This window comes from Chionomys nivalis, chromosome 18 (assembly GCF_950005125.1).
Source record: "Chionomys nivalis chromosome 18, mChiNiv1.1, whole genome shotgun sequence".
NCBI classification, from domain to species: Eukaryota; Metazoa; Chordata; class Mammalia; order Rodentia; family Cricetidae; genus Chionomys; species Chionomys nivalis.
Window position 1 is genome coordinate 22,629,808 of NC_080103.1, and position 9,973 is coordinate 22,639,780.

Here is a 9,973-nt window from a genome sequence, read left to right on the forward strand (position 1 = left end):
GCAAGCTGGGAATAGCGCTCAGTATTTGCCTAGCTACTCAAAGCTCTTGATTCTATCTTAGTACTGGACTGAGTGGGAAGGATGGACTATAGCAGAAGATCTTTCTCACAAAAAACTTTAGGGGCTGGAGTGGCTCAGTGGTTAAGAGCACTGGTTGCTCTTCCAGAGGATCCTAATTCAAACCCCGCACCCACATGGTGGCTCATTACCAGCTGTAACTTTAGTTCCTGGAGGATCCAATCCCCTCTTCTGGCCTACACTGGCATGGCACACAGACACACATGCAGGCAGAATACCCCTATATATAAAAAAATAAATGTTTTTAGCCAGGCATGGTAGCATACACCTTTAATCCCAGTACTCACTTGGAAGGTAAAGGCAGGTGGGTTTCTGTGAGTCGGAGGCCAACCAAGGCTGCATAGTGAATCTCTGTTTCATTTAAACCCTACTTAATTTAATCAATTAAATTTTTTTGATGTATTCATGTAGTGTTTTTGAATTTTTCACTGATTTGTTTTATTGCATATGTGTGATTTTTTCTTATTTTTGTTTTCTCTTTTCTTTTTCCTTTCTTTCTTTCTTTCTTTCTTTTTTTTTTTTTTTTTTTTTTTTTTTTTGGTTTTCGAGACAGGGTTTCTCTGTAGCTACGGAGCCTGTCCTGGAACTAGCTCTTGTAGACCAGGCTGGTCTCGAACTCACAAAGATCTGCCTGTCTCTGCCTCCTGAGTGCTGGGATTAAAGGCGTGCGCCACCACCGCCCGGCTCTTTCTTTCTTTCTTTTTTTTTTTTTTTTAGGCAAAGTCTCACTATTGTAACCGTGGCAGGCCTTGAACTCACAGAGATCAGCCTTCTTCTGCCCCTGAGGATCAAAGGCATGTGCCATAACCAGATACAACTTTTGAGAATTGTTTCTTTCCTTCCACGGAGGGTTTCAGGCCTTGGGCCCTGAGTGCCAGGCTTGCGCAGAACACACTTTCCCCTGAGCCATCTCTCTGACCCAAGTCTTCAGCTAGGAAGCAGATGCCTGGGATAAAGAATGGAGCCTGTGTGTTCCCCTTCTCCTGCCTCTCCAACCGAGAATCCCTGGACTGCTCTGGGATCCTCAGGGATCTGCTTGAAAGAGCATTGACTCAGATGCCATCTTCCATGGTTGCCCTCTGGTCACAGCAAGGTCACAGTAAAGGATCCCCACCTTTGCTCTAGATAGACCAGAGAACCCCCATGTGGCCTCACAGCCATGCCAAAAATGACAAGCCAGTTTTCCTTCCTCTGCAGGGACTACAAGAGAAGCTGGGTAGAAGGCTGTGTTAGACTATTTTCCTGGGAGTGGTGGGTGGGTAGGGTTGGAGGAGGACCCTTGGAGTAACCTACACTCTGACCCAAGATGAACTTCCTTCCCCTGGACAAAGTCCCTCCAGATTAGCATAAGTGATCTGCCCAGGGTTCTGCCTCTCCTGACTTCCTCAGACTCTGGTTTGGGAGGATCCAGGGATTGTGTGGGCATTTTGCTTTTCATTTAATAGCCATGTGGTGCAGAGAATGCTTGGAAATTATACCGTCTGTTAATTATCCTTTGAATTGGGGTTGGGTAATGAGACTCATTTTTGATGAAGGCCCAAGCCAACACATGCAGAAACTGTAGCTCTTTGCTCATCTGGCTCCCTGTGCTACCAAAATGAGCTTTCGGGTAGAGGAAAGAGCAACTTGGACCCTGGAATGTGGCCATGGTTCTGAAACCCAGCCAGGAGGCCAGGGCTGCCAGGAAAGGCTCAGGCCTCCAGCTCTTCCTCCAAGTAAGTGGCCTTTCTGCTCAAGGAAGACAGGTTGGGGTGTGTAAGGAACCCTTCTTTCATCTCTGGACACAGCTGGCAAATAGTACTTAATCTCCCCCTAGCTTCAATCTCTCCCTTAGGGGGACAGACAACTGCCTCCTCTCACCCCTCAGCTTTTTCCACCTTCCTGGAACAGGAGGGAAAATTGAAAGTCTTATATGCATCACCAGGAGACTCAAAATGGGGTGGCCCTGGTATTGAGCACCCTAGAAGGGCTGCTTGCCTCATGGAAATTTTCAGGTATAAGGAACTCTGGGTCTTCTGCCTACCTGTTCCTACCCAGGTCCAATGAAGTCTGACAGACCTAAGAGAATATACTGTATGTTTGTAATCTCAGCTACTTTGGAGGCTCAGGTAGGATGCTGAGGCAGAAGAATCGGAGTCCCAGGTCAGCCCATACAATATAGCTAAACCCTAACTCAAAAGGGTGTGTGTGTGGTGTGCTGGGAACTATATTGAAGACTAGTCTCTAGGCCAGTGGCAAGTACACACTGGGATAAGGCATGGCCCTGGCTCTAATGTTAACTTAGGCAGGGTGTTTCTGAAGCAGCTGGGCCGGGAGGGAAGTAGGTAAAATGCTTGCCTTGCATCGAAGGCTTGAGTTCCAAGCCCAGAACCCACAGAAAAAACAACTAAGTGTCTCTGTTTACTTTTATAGTCCCAGCACCGGGAAGGTGGCAACTGGCAGTTCTAATCAGCAACCTGAAAAGCTTGAACCTGTGGAACGGATGGACAGGACAGCTGAGGTTGTTTTCTGACTTCTGTGTGCGTGTATTCGTGAGCACATGGACACACACACACACACACACGTACACACCATGGCGGTTTCAATGGGGGGAAGGGGTCCTCTCTGGCATTTGAACACTTGGTGCCCACTGATGGCACTCTGTGGGAGGCTTAGGAGGGTCAGCTTTGTTGGAGGAAGTTTATTACTGGAGTAGCCTTTGAGACTTTAGAGCCTGGTCTACATCTGGAGATCTAGGGCAGTCAGGACCATATAGTGACAAGACGGGAGCGCTCAGCTTGCTGCTCCTGCCATGCTGATAGGATAGCAGAGAAAGACTCTATTCCTCTGGAACTGTAGGCCGAAAAAAACCCTTCCTTCTACAGCTGCCTTGGTCATGATGTTTATCAGGGAATTAGGAAAGTAACCAATTCACAGAAAGAAAGAGAGAGAGAGGGAGAGAGAGAGAGAGAGAGAGAGAGAGAGAGAGAGAGAGAGAGAGAGAGGAAGGAACTGGCTCACCTGATGACACTACAGACCCAAGCTGAAGCCTGGAACACACTCGAAGGTAGGAGAAAACAAACTCACAAAATTGTTCTTTGACCTCCTCACACATGCTGCGGCAAGCCCCGCCCCCACCCCCCACTAATAATAAAAGCTTTTAAATGTAAGTTCTTGAGAATGATCTGGTCCTGCACACACACACACACACACACACACACACACACACAAAATTTAAGTGTAAATTCTCAAGAATGACCTGGGATGAGAAAGTGGTGGGGATGAATAGGGGGATTAAAGGTTTAAGTGAGGATGGGGGAGGGGATAAATGAGAGGAGAGGGTGGGGCATGGCTTAGCCAAAACCCTTATGGAAACCTACTAAGTTATCTAAATTAGATTAGAGAATTAAATTAAAGCAATTTAATTAGAAAAAATGTGTATGTGGGCTGGAGAGATGGTTCAGCAGTTAGGAGCACTGGTTGCTCTTCCAGAGAGATCTTGAGTTCAGTTCCCAGCAAGGACATGGTGACTCACTCACAACTGTCTGATGCATCTTTCTGGCCTGCAGGCAGATGGAGCATTCATGTACATAAAATGCATAAATAAATCTTTAAAATGAAAGAAAAAGAACAACGTGTGTGTGTGTATTAATGTGGAGTTTGAACACATGACCCTGCATGAAATGAAAATTTCAGTGCCAGGTATGGTACACCTCTCAGGAAGGTCACAGTTTCCCCAAACAACCCAGCTTATTGCTGTTGCTCTTGGTTGCCCACCAGAAGTAGATGGTAGACCCAACTGTTGCTGGTGCACGCCTTTAATCCCAGCACTAGGGAGGCAGAGACAGGTAGATCTCTATGAGACCAATCTAGTCTACATAGTGAGCCAGCCAAGGCTATAGTGTGAGAACTGCCTCAAAATAGAAGGTGCTGTTGCTGAAGACACGGTGCACTTTGGTTATAGGACGTAGAAGATTCTGGCTGGAACTGACCTGAAAACTTCTTCCCTGCTGGCCAACTTTCATAGTGCCAGAAGGTGCTGGACAGGCCACCGGGGGAGAAAGGTCAGCAGTGGTCTCACTCAGCAGTAAACCCTGAACGCTACACAATGTACCCACTGGTACAATAGTGGCATGAGAGTTATGGGGATAATCAGCTAATTTCTGTTTGGACTCAAGGTCCCCTCCCACACTAGCAAATTCATACCAGGTACTGTGTAAGCCTGGTCAAAAGCCCTTGGCTGTAAAGGACATAGGCCACTTGCTTTGCTAAATGGTCACATTGTCAAGCTGCTTTCTAAACAGCTATGTTTATATCCAGGGGTTAGCAGTGCTGCCCTCAACTTTGACTAGAGAAGTTTCTCCAGAGTTAATTAATCCAGAGGCTCATAACCGGCCAAACTGCTAAGAATCGACACTGTCGAGTGCTCAGCCTTAAATGTTTGGATCACCCCACCCCCACCCAAGGCTCAGGGAATATTGGAGAAGAGAGGGTGGGAAGAATATAAAAGTCAGAGGATGAGAAAAAGTGTGTGGTGGGCACATACCTTTGATCCCAGTACTGTGTTCAAGGGCAACATGGACTATATAGCAAGTTCCAGGCTAGCCAGAGCTACACAAGGAAACCCCGTCTCAAAAGCAAACAAAACAAGACTTGCTTGGGAATGTAGCTCAATGGGACGCTTGTCTAGCATTCCTGGAGCCCTGGTTCAGACCACAGTGCTGCATAAACTGGGCTCAGTGATGCAAGTCTGAGGTCTCAGCACTTAAGGAGTGGCGGCAGGAGGGTCAGGAAGGCCAAGGCAATCATCCTGGCTGCATAGGGAGGTTAAGGCTAGCCTGGGATACATAAGACTTTGTCTCGAAAAAAAAAAAATAAGTTAAAAAAGATGCTATAATACATACTTTCTCCTAGGTTCAACAACTGTCGGCACTGCCGTATTTCCCACGGCTTTTGGACTACCTCTACTCGGGGCCCCTCAGCAGGCTGCACCAAAGATGCAGGCCCATCTCCCTTCCCCTGCTCATCCACAGGGGCTCTGCTATGGCCACAACCAGGAGCATGAATGAGAGTTCCTAGCATGATCTCGTGACCAGTCCAAAGTTTCTGCTTTCAAGCCAGATTTTTGCGCATAGTGTCTAGTCGTGTGCTGCTTTTTAACTTATTATTACCAGTATGCTTGGTATGTATAATGTGTTATATGAGTGTGGGCGCATGCTTGCCATGATGTGCTGTGGAGGTCAAAGGTCAGCTTTCAGGAATTGGTTCTCTCCATCCACCACGGGATCTGGAGCCCAACTCAGGTCGTCACGGCTTGGCAAGTGCCTTTGCCTGCTGAGTCACCTCACTGCCCCACGTGGCACTCTCCCTTTTCTTTTTAAATGACACGGTCTAAAGGGTCCAGGCCTGTTTTCTTGTTAAGGGGCCACACTTTGGATTTATCTATATTTTGTTTTTGTTTTTTCCCGATTTTGTGAGACAGGGTCTCTCTACACAGCCCTGCTGTTCTGGAGCACACTATGTAGAGCAGGCTGGACTTGAACTCACAGAGATCCACCTGCCTCTGCATCCCAGATGTGAGCCACCAGGCCCTCAAGGGATTTATATGATTTAAGGACCTTTCCTGGTGTCCTTCACAGAGAGTAACATTTCGCACTGAAGTTTGAGTATGTTGCTTTCCTTCTGAGAATCCTGCCCTGTTGCACATTGGAAAAAAAAACAAAAACAAAATCTTTAACCCATAATGTGGCCTAGATTCTCCCTCTATGCTTCATTCTGTTCTGGATACTGGACCTCTTCCCAGTTGCTGAACAGAGGAGTCTTAAATGCCTCCTTCTTCATGTCTGGCAATTAGCAATTACACAGGGCATGCACCTGTCATTTACTTGGTGCACAGCTGTTATCCACAGGACCGGGGAGACTGTGTCCCAAACACCTCGCATCTAGTATGTGACCTGACACATAGTAGACACTCAGGAAATATGAATCAATGAGTAAGTAAATGAATCGATAGGTGGACGGCCCAGATGTCTGGCAGGTGTCTCTTCATGCCTGGAACTTCCATCTGGGAAGCGGTTGGGTGTCCCTTTAGCCTCAAATCTGCATCCTTATTGTCACCTGTACCTAGAGATAGCAGGCCTGATGCCCCAACTGTGCGACTTTCAACCAGGCTCAGTGAAAGATGGCACAGATGCCTTCACCATGGCAGGTTCTATCCACGGTGCCAGTGATATTTATTAGGGGTGACTTAAAAAGCTAGCATTCTGGGGCTGGAGAGATGGCTCAGCGGTTAAGAGCACTGGCTGCTCTTCCAGAGGACCTGGGTTGAATTCCCAGCGCCCACATGGCGGTTTACCAGTCTGTAGCTCCAGCTCCAGGGATTGACACCTTCATACAGACATGCAATGCATATAAAAATAATTTTAAAAAACTAGTATTCTATAACGATGTTAAGGTCCATCCCAAATCAGCTGAGGTTGGATGTGGTCCCTGAGCACAGCAAGGATAAGGTGGAGCCTGGGGCTGAGGCTTGTGCAGAAAACCGCAAAGCTGTTAATAACTTAGCTGTTAAGGTTGCCACAGAGACGGAGGAGGTAGTGCATAGGCAGAAAACACATGAATGAAGTTCCGGCGAGACACTGGGTCTGACCAACCAGTCTGGTGTGGACTGAGACAGCTGCTGTTGCCAGACCACGCTCACTAAGATTTTTCAGTGAAAATGGGAAGGGAACCCCCCTTTACTTATTCACTGTGTGTACGTGTGTATGCTTTCAGACGTCAGAGGACAGCCTGCAGGTCCCTCCAACTCTGTTCATCATGCTTGGTGGTAGGTTAAGTGGCTTTCCCAGCTGAGCCAAGTTGCCAGCCCTTCCCAGAGGGGGGTCTTGGCTATTCTGGCACCCTAAGGAGGCCGTGTCTGCAGGGAGGGGACCTGTGGTCTGTATACCAGCAGATGAGCAGATCTCACGATGAGAACTTGGTGCAGACTGGCCTGAGATGCAGAGCAGGAAACTGCCAAGGGAAACTCCCGGGGGTTTGGGACAGGGATACACGTGGACATATGGTGGGGACAAGGACCGTCAGAAGATGGGGGACAGGGTAATCAGGTTAATATTGGGGGAGAGGGGGCAGAGGAGAGGAGAGGAAATTTGAGAAAGCTAGCTTAAGAATAAGACCCAGGAGACAGAGTATGATAGGGCACAAGGATAGGGGTGGTTTGAAATAAAAAGATTTTTTTTCCCTGACACAAGATGGAAGGGGTGGATGCTATTCTCAATTCGGAGCTTAATTCTTCAGTTTCAGGATTTAAAATCCAATTGTCCCTTAAGGGTCATACCTTCTTACCAGCAATTTACACCCCAGCAAATGTAATTTCCCAGACTGTTTCTGACAGCAGGCTTCTGTAGGCGAGAGGGTGGGGGCCAATCTTACTAAGGGATATGAGACTCCAAAACGCAGGGTTTTCAAACCAGCCGGTTAGAGCAGCTAGAGAGGATCCATACCGCCAGGAAAAGGAGTTTGTCCCCTCAGAGACCACCGGACCCTCTGCCTCTGACCAAAGCCTGGAGAACTGGGATATAGGTCTTTCCAGGCACCTTGGTGGGGGAGCTGCAGAGCGCAGGGTTTCTGCAAGACTCTGCCTGCAGTACCCCGCCCCCATTGGGAGGGCTCTTAAAAGGGCAACGTCAGAGGCGGAGCCTTAAACTCAGGCCCTGGTGTAGGTGGGGGCCCGCGAGGATGCACCCCTCTTGTGTCTGTCTGGGAGGGGCTGAGGAACCCCAGGCTGGGAGGTGACTGGGAGAGTAGTAGAGGCCCCTCATCCTGGCACAGGCTGTGACATGCAACACATTTCTTTGGGGCCCATCCCAGTTCTGCCTGTCAGACTTATCCTGGGAGCTCAGCCAGGACTGCCCTAGGCACCCCCGTAGGTAGGAGTACCAGAGTTGGGCGGGAGGTATCCTGTGGACCCAGCATAAACGGGAAAGCTGCAGCGAAGATAAAGCTGGGCAGACTGTAGGGAGTCTTTTCCCGGGAGTGGGGGGTCAGCCTAGGGGAGCCTATGCTTGATGGGGGGTGGGGGTGTTGGAGGGGTCTGCACAGCAGGCTGAGCTCAGGTGGTCCTAGCACTGGGTCCAACGTGCCTGCCCAACCTTTGAGAACCCTCTGAAGCCTGACTTGTAGTTGACTCTCTGGTAGTCAGGGCAAACATCAGATCCCAGCAGCTTACTTGATGCACATAGACCTGCATTTTGGGACCTGGATTCCTGGGTGTGGGAACCAAAAGCTACTAAGGGACTCAGGGCTCTGACTCACTCCACAGGGCCTCTGGGGGTTGTTTGCTGAGGTAACCTGGGTAGCTGAGGTTGGAGATGGGGCAGTCCAAGTGCCAGGGATGAGGGTATCTGCTGGAGGCTGCGGAGGCAACTGCGGGTGGAGTCAAGGTTATCTGGGCTCCTTCCCAACTGCTCAGCCTCCAGGTGGGTCAGCCCATCCTAAACAAGGCTTGCATCAGCCAGGGCTCCCAGCAAAGAAAGGAGTGAGGAAGCCACACCCTCCCAGGAGAGTGAGAGTGGAGACTGTGTCCTATTCACTCTGTAAGCTCCGCTCCGAGGGAGCTTAGCAACAGGGTCGGAGGGCATGCCCACCTGCCAACAGGTTCTCATGAGGAAGATCTCTGCCAGCTATCTTTCTTTCTCTCTCCTCTGGTTCCAAGAAGGAGAAACACATCTGTTTAACAGGCCACTTGGCAGGTGGGCGTGGTGGCGTATACCTGCAGGCGGAGCTGAGTGAGTTCAAGGCCAGCCTGGTCTATAGAGTTAGTTCCAGGCCAGCCAGGGTTACATAGTAAGACCCTGTCTCAAAAAAACCAAACAAACAATCACAAAATAAGAAACAGACCACCTGGCTCACCCAGAGGAAGACCAGTGTGGGAAGAATGACTAACTAACTGTTCAGGTCATCTGGAGTCCAAGTACAGCCAGCTACAGAAAACTAGCGAGGTAAAGAGGAAGTCAGTCAGCGCAGGGGAGGCAAGAGCTGATCCAGCAAGAGCAGAGAGCACCCTGTGCCAGAAGGCTATAGGCATTAGGACACAGGATATAGAAGTGAGGGAGGCAGCCGTGGAGACCTCGGCCAGGCCCAAGACAGACATGGGGTCACCTAGACATTCCTAATAGACTTTGAAGCAGGGCAGCCTAGCCTCCCGATCACGGTTCAGGCTGCTTTTCTTCAAACTGAATGTTAAGGTTATGGGAATGGGAATTTCTGGCCCTGAATGACAAATGGGAGCAGCCTGCTCTTTTGTCCTCGTGCCCAGGCTTTGTTTTCCCAGGGCTGAGGCCAATGGGCCATGGGACCTGCCTGGAGGCCCCCAGCGGGCACACAGGTAATAACAGAGCCTTGGTGGTCAGCCTTGCAGCACCCAACAGCAAGGTTGACGGGACCATCCCCTAGCAGGAGCAGAGCACCGGGCTCTTTCCCTGCTAGGTACTGGGCCAAGCAGCAAAGGTGAGCTGAGCTAAAGGCCCATCACAGGCCAGGGCACACTTGCATTCCCAATCTCCTTTAAGAGACAAACCCGGCCACTTTGAGCCGGACTACCACCTGGCCACACAACCTCACTGTCCCACTCTGGGACGGGTATAATCACGTCCCCACCCTACCTTCTGGGACCATACGAAGATAAAAGGGAGCATCTAGAGGAGGCGCTTTACCCTGCCAGGAGACAAGCACCAGACTGACCTAAGGTGTCATTAGAGTCGAGGGTGCAGATCACAGATGAAAGGGAGCCGGGGAAGGAAGAAAGCCTGAATACTACTTTCCCCGGGGTGCAGGTGCCCAGCTATTAGGGCACAGTGGGAGTCCCTGAGGACAGAGGAACTACACTCCTCTGCCCTGCCTCTGACACTAAATTACT